Source organism: Podarcis bocagei (genome assembly GCF_964188305.1).
Source record: "Podarcis bocagei genome assembly, chromosome: 10".
NCBI classification, from domain to species: Eukaryota; Metazoa; Chordata; class Lepidosauria; order Squamata; family Lacertidae; genus Podarcis; species Podarcis bocagei.
The window spans coordinates 5,460,413-5,474,755 of NC_138135.1; the positions used below are offsets into that span (position 1 = coordinate 5,460,413).

Here is a 14,343-nt window from a genome sequence, read left to right on the forward strand (position 1 = left end):
CACCGAGTACAGCAGCGCACTCAAGCAGCGCACAAACCACAGCTGCCTCGACGAGAAGGAGGAAACTGCGCAAGCTGCGGGGAAAGTCACGAGAGGAGGACCTGCCGTTTCCGCAACGCAGAGTGCAGGCAGTGCAGAAAATCGGGACACATTGCCCGGGTGTGTCGGGCTCGGCCCACCTGACACCAGGCATCAGATGACCAACCCAAGAGCCCCAGGTCCCGGGGCCCAACGCACCAAGGCAACTCGACGGAGCTCACGGACTGCCAGGTATACCAGTTGCCCCACCCCAACGTAGAGAAAATTTATGTAGAGGTACAGATAGAGGGGGCCCCATGCCGCATGGAGCTTGACACGGGTTCAACTCTATCCATAATCTCGGCAAGGACCTTAAGGAAACTGTGTCCTACTGGGGGTCCCAAACTCAGGCCGGCCCCATTCACCCTCCGGAACTTCCAGAAACGTAAGGTCCCCACAATGGGGGTGGGGACCTTCAGGGTGCAATACCGAGGGCGGACGCGGCAACTGGATTTGCTTGTGGTCAAGGGCCCCTACATTAGCTTACTGGGATTGGCATGGTTTGGACCACTGGGGCTAGCCATCACCGGGGTGAACCACACTACCTTACAAGTGGACGTGGACGCCATCTGCAAGGAATTTCCAGGGGTTTTTGACGGGAAATTGGGACAGTATACGGGCCCCCCCGTTGCGCTACAGCTTGACCCCGCAGTACGACCGGTCAGGCTCAAGGCCCACCGGGTCCCGTTCGCCTTGAAACCCCGTATAGACGAGGAATTGGACCGACTCGTGGAGCAAGGAGTGCTGGAGCCGGTGCCTAATGCCCCCTGGGAAACCCCAATAGTCACACCCGTCAAGCCTAATGGTTCGGTCCGCATCTGCGCAGACTACAAATGTACCATAAACAAGGCCCTCACGGCCCATGCATACCCAGTGCCAGTGGTCAGCCATGTCCTTGCCACCCTGGCTGGGTCGAAAATTTTTGGCAAGCTGGACTTGGCCCAAGCATATCAACAGCTGCCAGTAGATGAGGCCACAGCAGAGGCACAGACGATTGTGACGCACAGAGGAGCGTTCAGGGTAAAGCGGCTGCAATTCGGGGTCAGCGTGGCACCAGGCATATTCCAGAATCTAATGGACTCGCTCCTTAAAGGGATTCCTGGCGTCACCCCCTTCTTCGATGATGTGTTGATTGCCGGGCCCACACCAGAGGAGTTCGAGGACCGCCTCCGCACCGTTCTACACCGTTTCCAGACGGCGGGTCTCAAGGTGAAGCGGGAAAAATGTCTACTAGGAGTGCCTCAGGTGGACTTTCTGGGATTTATGGTGGACGCAGAAGGGGTCCACCCTACTGGGGACAAGGTACGGGCCATTTGTGATGCCCCAGCGCCCAAGAGCAAGACTGAACTTCAGGCCTTCTTGGGACTACTGAACTTTTACCATTCCTTCGTTCCCCACAAGGCGGCGGTAGCGGAGCCCCTACACAGACTCCTGGACAAGCGGGCCCCTTGGGTGTGGGGCCAGCGCCAGGAGGCCGCATTCCAGGCAGTCAAGGACTTGCTTGTCTCAAACTCTGTCTTGGCACACTTCGACAAGAGGCTGCCGGTGGTGCTAGCATGCGACGCCTCACCCTATGGCATTGGCGCTGTCCTGGGGCACCAACTCCCGGATGGAAGAGAGGTACCGGTGGCGTACTTTTCCCAGACACTCAACGCAACCGAGCGGAACTACTCGCAAATCGACAAGGAGGGTCTGGCAATCGTGAAGGGAGTAAAAAAAATTCCATGATTTCTTGTACGGGCGGCCCTTCACCGTGGTGACTGACCACAAGCCGTTGCTTGGCTTGTTTGCCCCCGAAAAGCAGACCCCCCAAGTGCTGTCTCCTCGCGTCCTCAGGTGGTCAATTTTCCTTGCCAGCTACCAATATGCACTGATTCACCGACCTGGGAAGGCGATGGGCCATGCGGACGCCCTCAGCAGGCTACCACTACCGGAAACAGGCCCTGACCCAGCACCTGCACAAGAGGTTATGAGCCTGGAGCTGCTTCCCGACCACCCCATTCAGGCACAAGAAGTTGCCCACCATTCCAAGAAAGATAGGGTCATCTCCCGAGTCCTGGACTGGGTGTGGAGGGGATGGCCCAGCAGCAGCCCTGGGCCAGAATTCGCCGGCTACACAACCCGCAAACATGAACTGTCGGCCCACAAGGGGTGCCTGTTATGGGGAAGCAGAGTCGTTGTTCCCCAGCCCCTTCGCAAAAGGGTCCTCACAGCCCTACACGAGACACATCCAGGGGTAGTAAGAATGAAGGCCCTTGCCAGGAGTTATGTGTGGTGGCCGGGGATCGATGGAGAGATAGAGGCCTGGGTCAAACACTGCCAGGCCTGCCAAGAATCCCGCCCAGATCCCCCAAGGGCCCCAGTCCAGTCCTGGGAGTCCGCCCGAGCACCATGGTCACGCCTGCATGTGGATTTTGCTGGCCCCTTTCAGGGGAAACCATTCTTCATAGTGGTGGACTCCTACACCAAATGGCTGGAAGTCGCACTGGTACCGTCCACTTCCACGTCCGCAGCCATCCGGGTACTACGCAGGCTGTTTGCAACCCACGGGCTCCCTGACACTCTCGTCTCAGACAACGGGACTGCATTTACGTCAGGAGAATTCCAAACCTTCACAGCACAGAACGCCATCCGCCACATCCGTTCGGCGCCGTTCCACCCTGCCACCAATGGCCAAGCAGAACGCATGGTGCGGACCACCAAGGACACCCTTCGCTGCATGACGCAAGGGGACTGGGAGTACTGCCTTGCCGCATTCCTTCTAGCACAGCACAGCACCCCCAGCTCAACGACTGGCCGGAGCCCCGCTGAACTACTAATGGGTCGGCGCCTTGCAATCAGATTGGACCGCCTTCACCCCGATAGAGCTCAGGATGAGGTAGTGGTGGGGGAAGGCAGGAACCCCCGGACCTTCGAGGCCCAGGACCCAGTGTACGCAAAGAATTTTGGGGCAGGCCCAGCATGGGTACCCGCCACAGTCACCAGGGTCACTGGCCCCGTGTCGTACGAGGTGCTAACAGATGGGGGGCAATGCTGGCGCCCCCACTGCGACCAGATACAGAGATGATTCCTGGGAGAAAACCAGGAGGAGGACAGGTCAGAGGAGTCCCAAGGGAACAGTGGGGCAGTGAGGCCCATAGAGCAGGAGGGGCCAGCAGGAGAGGCAGAATCAGTAAATACAGAGAGGACCCGTGAGGCCGAAAGGACACCAGAACCAGAACCATGACTGAGCGAGCCGGTTGCGCCAAACCAAACAGCCCCATCACAGCCAGCATCCTTGGAACACGAGCCAGAACCTGGAGCCCGGACCAGGGAACACCCCAGGACGCAACACACACGTAGGCCGCCGGCATACCTTGAGGACTATGAATGCGACCTCCCGGGCAGGACTGGAACTTAGAGGGGAGGGGTGTTATGTACTGAGTTCAATAGGATCCAAACTGAAGCAGTCTGATTGGTCCTAGAGCAATAGGATCCAAATTGCAGCAGTCTGATTAGTCCTAGAACAATAGGATTCAGAATGCAGCAGTCTGATTGGTCCTAGAACAATGCAGCAGTATGATTGGTTGGCAGGAACCACCCAATCCTGCTCCAGATAGAAGTGAATCCACAACCTGATTGGCTTACAGTAGAATTCCGGAATTAGCCAATCATGTGCAGCCCATTGTGTAAATAATGTATATAAAGCAGATACTGTGAGGGGACATTCATTCATTCCTCCTCACCACTATGAGCTGAATAAAGAGCATGAAATCACTTCGCGACTCTGAGTATATTTCAGTATGGATTTTATATGAATTTACAAATTTAGTTATCATTCCCAGAGCTGTCAAGCTGAAAGGATACATTCAGACACAATCTTTGTAACATTCTACCAACTTTAGGCAATCGAAACCAAAATGGATACATTTAATATACGTTGCCCATAGTCTGAGCAGCAGGAGGGCGCTGAGACAATTTTACAAAGGCTGAGCTGAAAGGCTGGTTTGGAGGCAGTTTCAGCCTTCTACGGATTCCCCCATTGGCTAGCTGTCAAAACATAGCGCTCTTGATTGTTGGGCTTCAGTTATTCATAAATCCCATTCATAAAACACGAAGTCCGTAAATCCCATTCTTAAAATGCAGAGACCATGTTTTCCTGTATTTATAAGATATGTGAATCTTTTGCGACTGAGTGGAGAGGGGTTTGGAGTTCCTCGTCCCAGGGGATAATGTCAGATGGTAACCCCCTCCCCTGTAATTTCCGTAACACCAGGAAGGAATTCCCCCCACCCTAGTCACATGCAGCTGGGCTCACTTGCCAGAGCCACCTGGAGGGCTTGACTACAATTCCCATCATCCCTGACCACTGGTCCTGCTAGCTAGGGGTGATGGGAGCTGTAGTCCAAAAACAGCTGGAGACCCAAATTTGGGAAACCCTGTTCTCCCTGAAGGACAAAGGAGGGTTCACTTGCATCTGAACATCAGGTAAGCCCTACAGGATCAGGCCCAAGGGGCCCCTGTCCTCCCAGGGGCCTCTTCTGGGAAGCCCACCGGCAGCACTTGAGCCCCAGAGAAGGGGGGAGGCGCATTTCCTCTAGGGACACATTTCTGGGGTCCCCACGGTGCCCCCCAGCCTGGCTCCACTCTGCCAGGGCAGCTGTGTGTTGTTTCGCTGCAGGTGAGGCTGCCCCGTGCAATGTGGGGCTCTTAGAAGGAATTTGAGGGGGGCCGGAGGGACTAGGGCTTCCCCGCACTTGCAAAGGACCAGTAGAAGCGGAGGGGAGGCAGGCAGCAGGAGGGCGATGGGGAGGAACCAGCGAGAAGGAGCTTCTGGAGCCTGGGCAGCCCCCTCCCCGCCTGCTCCCTGAAGGTGTCCCGAGCCCCCCCCCCTGCTTTTCATTTCAAGGATTGGGGGACCTCAGGATCCCGGGGTTGCTTTGCTCTGGGGGGGGGGAGGGGGTCATATTTTGTTTGCTGAGGGCAGGAGTCACAATCCTGTCACATTGTGCTGTGTCTGGCTTTTAGGTAAGGGGGTGAGGCTCAGGTGGGAAAGAGTTGAGAAGGAAAATATCCCGGGGTGCGGATTCACTCCGCTGCCCAGCTCCTCAGGGTGCCACTCCCCGGGGGTCCCTCCGGTCAGCAAAAGAAGGAGTCTCCAGGCAAGTTAAAGATGCAAAGGGCGGTCAGTTGACCTGATCTTTATTTGTTGCAACAAGGTTCAAACACAGCAAGAGTAGGAACCCCGAGAAGAGGGTTGCATGGATTTTTAAGACCTCTCCTCATTTCGCACAATACATTTTTCCACAGCATCTTCGATACATCACAGATTTGTCACAAAATTTGAGTCTTTGGCTTTCAGAAACATGGACCCGTCACCCACCCCTGTCAACAACCCCAGTTTCCCACACATTTTTAACTACCCTCTTCCAATAAGAACCATAATAGAATTTACACATCCCTCTAGCTGCAAGGCTTTCCTGGGCTTCTCCTTTGAAAATATCAGGATCCTCCTCCTCCTCCAATCCGGCTTCTGTTCCGGGAAATGGGGGGGGGGGGGTGAGCCTCCTCCCAAACTGCCAGCTTCTCCCGGAAGTGGAGCTTCGACGCCGGATTGCCGCTCAGCGCCATAGCTCTAGGGGCGCGCCCTTTCGGAAAGGGGAGGAGGGGCGGCAGGGGACCCCCCCCAAAAAAAAACATCGGTGTTGGAGGAAAGGAAATGAGAATCGGGATCGAGGACAAAGAGGTAAAGGGGTCGCGGCGGGGGGGGGGAGAGGGGAGGGGAGAGAAGGAGCCAGAGAGGGACTCCTCGCCAGCTCCTCAAAGCGCCTTCCGTGGGCCTGGATCCCTGAACGTGAGCTGCGAAGGGGGCTTTCCTCGGCAGGGGAGGACATGGGGCGCCCACCCACCCACGGGGTCCCACGAGGACTCCCCGGCCCCGTTTCCCCCGCGCAGGCATCCCTGGGGCCCTGTGCGCTCCGCGCGGAGAGAGGCAGACCATGAAAGGGTTAACGGGCGCGAGAGACGCCTAGATAGAGACCCCCCTGTCCCTCCCCACCCCACCTCGTCTTGGGGGGCCCCTCCGGGTGGAGAGATGGGTCGCGCATGGCGAGGGGTGAGCCGCGCCCAGGGGGCCTCTGGGGGCAGGGGAGACTCCGGGAGAGAGGGAGGGGGCAAGGGTGGGGGGAGCCGGGGGGAGGAGGGAGGGGAGCTTCCCCGGGGAAAGGAAGCGCAGCATTGGCGGGGGGGGGAGGAGACCAGTCTGTAGGGAGACGTCTCCATCGTGCGCCCACGAGGAATCTCCGGAGGGGCCGCCTTGGCTTCTCCCTCCCACCCAAGAATCGACCCCCCCTTCAAGGCAACCAGAGAGGGATCCCTGGAAAGTGGGGGCTCCAGTTCCCCCACCCCTTCCTTCCTGCAAGCTCCATCCTCTTCCCACCCCATAAACTCCTGCCCTGTCCAGACACAGCGAATCTGCCAAGTCCAACGACGGTTAACCCTGGAGAGGAGAAGAAAGAGGAAGAGGGGAGAGGCCTTCTCAGAAGCGGCTCTTTGTTTCTGCAATCCCACCCAGGAAGCAGCCAGAAACCTTTTCCTCTCTCTCAGGCTTCCATCTTCAAGTGTCTTTTCCACTGCATGGTTTATTGAGGATGAGAATAATGTACACCTGTCATCAGAAACAGGGGTGCAGAACCTATTTAATTGATCTCAGGATTGGTAGAGAAGGTGCACCTCAAAAACATTTCTGTTCCTCTTACTTTTTATAGGCAATGTCAGAGTGACCGACAAGCTGAGATTCTTCCCAGTCAAAGGACCCATTTTCATGGTAGACAGTGCTTGTGGCTGGAGGCTCTACAGACAGGGTGTGCCTATGCAGACCAAAGACTGCCAGTATTAGCACAGGTGAGCTGTGTGACCTTCCCAAATTTACAGACTGTATGTGAATGAGAGTGTGTGGGTGGGATTATTGTTTACAGCAACCCTGTGATTTTCTCCACCCAAAACATTTCATGACCTGATATTACACTACAAATTCCAAAATAACTACCAAAAAAATCACAAGATAATACAAATGATTGTAGTATTTATACCCTGCCCATCTGGTTGGGTTTCCAGTACACATAAAAGACAGTAAAACATCCAACATTAAAAACCTCCTAATACAGGTCTCCCTTCAACTATCTTCTAAATGTCAGGTAGTTGTTCATTTCCTTGACCTCTGAAGGGAGGGAACCAGCAGAAGACCCTCAGAGGAGGACCTCAGTGTTCAGAGTGAAGGATGGGGGTGGAGACACTCCTTCAGGTCTACAGGGCCGAGGCTGTTTAGGGCTCTAGGTCGCAGAACTTGCTCCTTCATAACGATCTCCTAGACTGACATATAGTTAGGAGAGTAGGAAAAAACGCTCAGATCAGGAATAAATTCATATCTCAAGAAATAACACAACTTCAGGTTGTTAATGAATCTGTACTACATATTCAAGGATGAAGTTTCCACTAAGTACAGTTTTTTAAAAAATAAATTTTATTGATTTTCATCCAGTTATACATTTTGTCCCGAATACAACAAATTATGCCTGTTTTGAACTTACTTCAGCGTCTCTGACAGTCATCCATAATTATACCTTTAATACGCATTCCCTTTTTTCATATTGCCATTGTTCCTCCTTACTCCCATTATTTTTAATAAACAATACTTATTTGTTTTTTTTTACAGTGTCTCTTGAAATCCCACTAACGTTGTATTTATACCACATATGTTTTTCAGATAATCTACCAATTTTCCCCAGTCCTCGATGAACTTTTGGTCTTTAGTATATCTGATTTTCCCAGTTAATTTGTCCAATTCCGCATAGTCTATCAATTTTAATCTCCATTCTTCTATCGTCGGTGTCAGAGTTGCTCCCCGATCCTAGCTCACAGAGGATCACGCTAGCCAGCGATCATTAAGTAAAAGTCTTTATTGAGTTACAGTTTCCATTCTCAAGCTGCTGCGTGCAACTCTACGTCTTATGGTTAGATCGGCGAAGCTCCGTCTGAGTCTCCGCCCCTTGTGCACCAACTTAATATCCTAGCCTTACTCCACCTTTTCCGCCTGACTGTTCTCCTCTGGGTCCCTCTGCCCCCCGGGGTCTCCTCCCTCCGGGACTCCTCCGACGCTGACCCCCCGGACCCTCCTGTCTCCTTGCGCCGGGCTTTAGGACCTGGCTCCCTCTCCGGGCTGCCTACTGCGTCACTTTCCTGTGCATTTGAACTTGGCGCGCGCGCCCAACCTTCCACTTTCCGTCTGACCGTTTCTTCGCTCCCCGATGGAGGTGTGGCCACTCCTGACTCGTGCCCTCCCTCCTGTTGTGAGCTGCCAGCGCTTGATCCCTGGCGCCCTTCCTCTTCCCTGCTCTCTGGCGGTGACGCTGGTCCCGATCTCCAACTGCTCCCCTCTGAGTCCCCTCTGGCTCTATCTTCCTGGGGTGTCCCCCTAGGCTCCCCCCTTGCCCTGGCCACTGGTGCTCCTTTCTGTGAATCTTCTGATTCACTGGAAAGACTCGGAGATCTCGGGTCGTCGTCATCACTCATCTTTTCTTCTGCCTCCTCCCCCTCGCTCTCTGTTTCCTCCCTTGCCCTTGCCTCTGCTACTGAACCCCTGACATCCATCCCCCCCTCGAAGCCCCCTCTTCCCCCCTCCCCTCCTTCCGGTGCGGGAGCTGGGTGCTGCTGTGTCAGGGGGACGAATGTCGGATACAGTTCGCTTCCCGTGGCGGGCCTCCATCTGAAGTCTTCCGGTTCTTCCTCCCTGCTCTCGTCGACGACGGTCACCTCCGCTTCCATCTCTGTGCCGCCATGCTCGAAACCCGGGTCGTCCCCGAAAACGTCCATGTCCGTCTCTCCCTCGCTTCCTTCCAGGGGCGTCGCTCGTCCTGGACCCTCCAGCCACTTTCTGCGCCACTGCTCCTCTGGTCTATCGTCCCACCAATACGAGGGTTCTGAGGCAGATCCCGAGGGTGACCCCTCCGGGGAACGTGCGTCGCGTGTCAGTTCCTCGTCCGAGTCGAACCCCCGGAACGTGCTGGCTGAAAGCGTAGGCGTGAAAAGCCAGTCGTCGAAAAAATCAGCTGGCATGGGCCTGTGTGGGAAGAGGGCATGAAACTCTTCTTTGAGCAGAGGTTCGTCTAAAGCGTAGCCCGGCACCCAGCTGTTGGCACTGGCCGGGGTGCCCTCCCTGGCGAGAAAGTATTCTACCCCCTCTTCCCCCCATCTAGAGTCCAAAATCTCTGTGACTTCGTTGATGCGTTCCTCCTGTGCCACTCCCCCTTGCTTGGTTCTCTCTCGGAGCGGACTTGGTGCCGTGCCTGGTTCCTGAAATCTGTGAGGTGCCTTGTAGGGAGTGAGCACCGATCTGTGGAACACCGGATGCATCCTGGAACCCTCCGGAAGCACCAGCCTGAAAGCCACCGGGTTGACCTGCTCTTCGACTTGGTAGGGCCCCAGTTGCTTATGCCCTAGTTTCTTCTTCGCCAACGACCTGGCCGGCACTGCGTGGGCTGCTAACCAGACCCAGTCTCCCACATGGATCTCTTCGCCAACCCTTCTGTGTTTGTCCGCTTGTACCTTGTATGCGTGTTTGGCCAGCTCCAGGTGCCGCCGCAGCTGATCGTGGACCTCCTGCAACTCTGACGCGAACGCATCTGCTGTCTGCGGCTCCCCCTCCCCCATTCTTTCCAGTCCCGGGAAGGTTCTGGGGTGCCTCCCGTTGTTGGCGAAGAACGGCGTGACCCCCGTGGACACGTGCTTCGTGTTGTTGTAGGCGAACTCGGCAAGAGGCAGGTAATCCACCCACGTCGCAGGCTGTTGATTCGCATAACATCTCAGGTACTGCTGCATGATGGCATTGACCCGCTCCGCTTGCCCGTTGGTCTGCGGGTGTCTAGCCGACGCCAGGTTGATCTTGACGTTCAGGAAGCCCATCAGCTTCTGCCAGAAATTCAAGATGAACTGTCGCCCTCGGTCGGACAGAAGAGACCGCGGCAGACTGTGAACCTTGAACACGTGGTCTATGAACAGTTTGGCGGTTTGTTCCGCCGTGGCCACCTTAGCACACGGAATGAAATGTGCCATCTTGGAGAACAAGTCCACCACCACCAGCACGGCCGTCTTGCCCCTCGAGTTGGGCAGATCCGTGACAAAGTCCAGGGCCACTCTCTCCCATGGTTCGAACGGAGTTTGCAGCGGTTCCAACAGTCCGGCCGGCGGTCTGTGCACTGGTTTGGCCCTCTGGCAGGTGTCACACCTCGCCACGTAGTCCGCGACTTCCCCTCTCATTCCGGGCCACCAGAAGTCTCTGGCGACTAATTCCACCGTCTTCTCCTTGCCAAAGTGCCCGGCAGTGGGCGCGTCGTGCAGCTGCTGCAGTACCTTGGCGCGAAGTTCGTCTCCTGGCACGTAGATGGCCCCTTTACGGATGAGCAATCCATCTCGCAGCTGGAACTCGTCGGTCGCTGCCGTGCCCCTGTGCACCTCTGCCATCTTTGCTTGCGCGAAGGAGTCATCCTGCAACGCTCGTCGCACCGCCTCCAGGTCAACTGTTGCCGCAGCGCACGCCCACACTGTTGGTACGAAGATGTGCATGGCGGCCGCTGGTGTTGCCTCCTCCAGATACTGCGGCTTACGGGAGAGAGCATCCGCCATGATGTTGGTGTCCCCCGGGACATACTCTATTCGGAAGTCGAAGTTCGCAAAGAACTCAGCCCAACGTATCTGCCTCTGGTTCAGGAACTGCGCCGTGCGCCAGTGCTCCAGATTCTTGTGGTCCGTGCAGACCTGCACCGTGTGCTTGGCGCCGATCAGGAAGTGCCTCCACGCTTTGAACGCTGCATGAATGGCCAGCAACTCCCTGTCCCAGATGGTGTAGTTCTGTTCGGACTTGCTGAGCTTCCTGGAGTAAAACGCTCCCGGCCTCCAAACCCCCTGCGGGTCTTTCTGCAGCAGGACTGCTCCCACGGCTCTGTCCGAGGCGTCTGTCTCCACCCTCATCGGCCTGCTGGGGTTGACATGAAGCAGCTGCTCTTCCGACGCGAAGAGCCGCTTGAGTGCCTGAAAGGACTGCTCCGCCTGCTCTGTCCAGATGAACTTCTTTTTCTTGGAGCTGAGCGTGTCCGTGATGGCCGCCGTCTGCATAGCAAAGCCTTTGATAAACTTGCGATAAAAGTTCACGAAGCCGACAAAGCGTTGGACCTCCTTCCGGTTGCGTGAGCTTTTCCAATCCAACACTGCTCGAACCTTGGCGCTGTCCATGGCGAGCCCCTTGTCAGACAACTTGTAGCCCAGGAAATCCACCTCCGTCACGTCGAACTGGCACTTCTCCAGCTTGGCGTAAAGCCTATGCTGCTGTAGCCTGCTCAGCACTTCCTTGACGTGTCTGTCATGCTCCTGCTGCGATTCCGAAAAGATCAGGATGTCATCCAAGAAACAGACGCACGTCTTGTAGAGGAGCCCCGCCAACACGTGATGCATGAACGCTTGAAACACGTGGGAGCCATTTTGCAATCCAAAAGGCATAACTCTATATTCGTAGGTGCCCAGGGGCGTGAACATGGCTGTCTTCCACTCATCTCCTTCCCGCATGCGAATGAGGTTGTACGCCCCTCGCAGGTCCAACTTGGTGAACACGCTGCCCTTCCGTACCTTTGCGAGGAGGTCGTCGATTCGGGGCATGGGGAAGTCCGATGGCTTGGTCACACTGTTTAAGATGCGATAGTCCACTACAAGCCGTTTTTGGGGCGTGTCCCGCTTCTTAACAAAGAATACAGGACTGCCCCCCGCTACCTTGGACTCTCGGATGAAACCGCGCTCCAAATTATGATCTATGAACTCTTTGAGTTCCTGCAGTTCGTCCTCAGACATGGAATACAGCTTCCCTTTGGGCAGCGCCGCCCCCGGCAGCAGGTCAATTTTGCAGTCATATGGTCTGTGGGGGGGTAGCCTGTCTGCCTCCTTCTCGCAGAAAACCTCCAAAAATTCTGCGTACTTGTGGGGAACCGCTTGCAGCGTGCCTAGCTGCAGCTGTGACTCCTCTTCCTCTCCTTCCTGCCGGGGCACGATGCAGTGTTCAGCACAAAAGGAAGAGCCGAAGGTCAGCTGCCTCTGGTACCAAGCCAGCGTCGGGCTGTGCGTGTCCAGCCAACTCATGCCCAATACAATGGGCATGTCCGATAGTTGAGTGACGTTGAAGCTGATGATTTCCCTGTGATTCCCAAGTCGCATCACCATTGGTGGCGTCTGCTTCACCACTTGCCCCCCGAGCAGCTCCCTGCCATCCACCGTGACAACCTGCAGGGGCAGCGTGGCAGGCAGCAACTGTATGGCGTGCCGGTCGACAAAGTCCTGCCCTATAAAGTCCGCATTGCTTCCTGAGTCAATGGTGATTGGCACGTCCATGGTGATTCCATTGGGCAGCTGGAGCGATGCGGTGAGCCTCACTACTGGCTTGGGTGGGAGGGGGTCCATGGGCTGTAAAATCTCTGGGGACTGCTTCACTGACACGTCTGGCTGGGCCCCAGCGCCTCTTCCTCCAGCCAGACTCCGTCGTTTCCCTGCTGTGGTTCTCCTTGCTGCGTTGCTGCAGTTACCATTGCTGAGGCTGCAGTGTGCTTGTGGAGCCTCCGGGGACACTCTTTCGCCATATGCTGTGGATCATCGCAGATATAACACTTCCTGTTCCCTCTAGGAGGCTTTGCTTTCACTGTTGCCGGTGCTAGGGCTCTGGCTGCTGACTGAGCCCTTGCACTTCCAACCTCCATAGGTTCCGCCCCTCCTCCTGACGGAGGCGTGGATTGCGCACGCGCTGCTTCTCTGGGAAGGAAGGAGGAGCCCCTGGCTGGTTCGCGCCCTCCACGCCCTTCGTCCCTGCTCCACGGACGTTCTTCCAGCCGCACCCCCACCGCCAGCGCCCTCTGAACGATCTCCTGCGTGGTCCGGGGTCTCTCCCCCCTCGCAATTTCATCTTTAACTGAGCCGTGCAATCCCTCCCAAAACAGGTCTCTTACAGGAGCCGAATCTCTGTCCCATTCCAGGGCACTGACCAAAGCGAAAAAGCGGGCATGGTACTGCCTTACGCTGGCCCTCCCTTGCTTCAGTCCATGTATCTGCTGCCGAGCAAGATCCACGTCAATGCTTGATAAAAAGCACCCATCCATCGCTTTAATAAAGGCATCCGCATTTTGGAGCGCCGGATCCTTATCCCTCCACAAATTGCGCAGCCATGCTTTAGCATCTCCATGCAAATGGGACATGATGAATCCCACTTTCTCTTGCTCATCTCTAAAGTCTTTGTTCAGCAGTTGCAGTGCACACATTACATCTGCTCTAAAGTTGGGGTACTGTTGCAGATTCCCATCGAAGTGAGAGACCAGACCGCCTGTTCGTCTCCCCAACCCAATCCCCTCCGGTTTGGGGGTCAGTTGCCCTTGCTTAGTAAGCACTTCCAACCTGACCTGGAGATCCCTGTAGGCGGCAGCTGCGTCCTCCTCTCTCTTCCTGGATGCAAGTGCCTCGGCATTCAGTCGTGTCACTGCTTCTCTGAGTTCCGCTATCTGCTGTTCAGCCGTCATGTTGTCTGCCGTTCGTGAGCTCGCTAGTAGGCACCCGCTTTCTCTCCTCTCCGTGAGGCCGTAGATGCCCACAATTTATGGGACGGAACTTACTGTCAGAGTTGCTCCCCGATCCTAGCTCACAGAGGATCACGCTAGCCAGCGATCATTAAGTAAAAGTCTTTATTGAGTTACAGTTTCCATTCTCAAGCTGCTGCGTGCAACTCTACGTCTTATGGTTAGATCGGCGAAGCTCCGTCTGAGTCTCCGCCCCTTGTGCACCAACTTAATATCCTAGCCTTACTCCACCTTTTCCGCCTGACTGTTCTCCTCTGGGTCCCTCTGCCCCCCGGGGTCTCCTCCCTCCGGGACTCCTCCGACGCTGACCCCCCGGACCCTCCTGTCTCCTTGCACCGGGCTTTAGGACCTGGCTCCCTCTCCGGGCTGCCTACTGCGTCACTTTCCTGTGCATTTGAACTTGGCGCGCGCGCCCAACCTTCCACTTTCCGTCTGACCGTTTCTTTGCTCCCCGATGGAGGTGTGGCCACTCCTGACTCGTGCCCTCCCTCCTGTTGTGAGCTGCCAGCGCTTGATCCCTGGCGCCCTTCCTCTTCCCTGCTCTCTGGCGGTGACGCTGGTCCCGATCTCCAACTGCTCCCCTCTGAGTCCCCTCTGGCTCTATCTTCCTGGGGTGTCCCCCTAGGCT

General features: G+C 55.9%; 1 protein-coding gene across 2 annotated transcripts in view; it reads left to right on the forward strand.

The window, feature by feature from the left end:
* The window catches only part of LOC308595579 (uncharacterized protein), a gene marked incomplete at its 3' end in the record, with an annotated part of 54,419 nt that overhangs the window by 32,384 nt on the left and 7,692 nt on the right, over positions 1-14,343 (forward strand). The window contains exons 1-2 of one of the 2 annotated variants that reach the window (XM_081209979.1): positions 5,625-5,803; positions 6,825-6,960. Of the gene's footprint in view, positions 1-5,624; positions 5,804-6,824; positions 6,961-14,343 lie in introns of those variants that run through there. The other variant, XM_081209980.1, reaches the window with a different exon arrangement.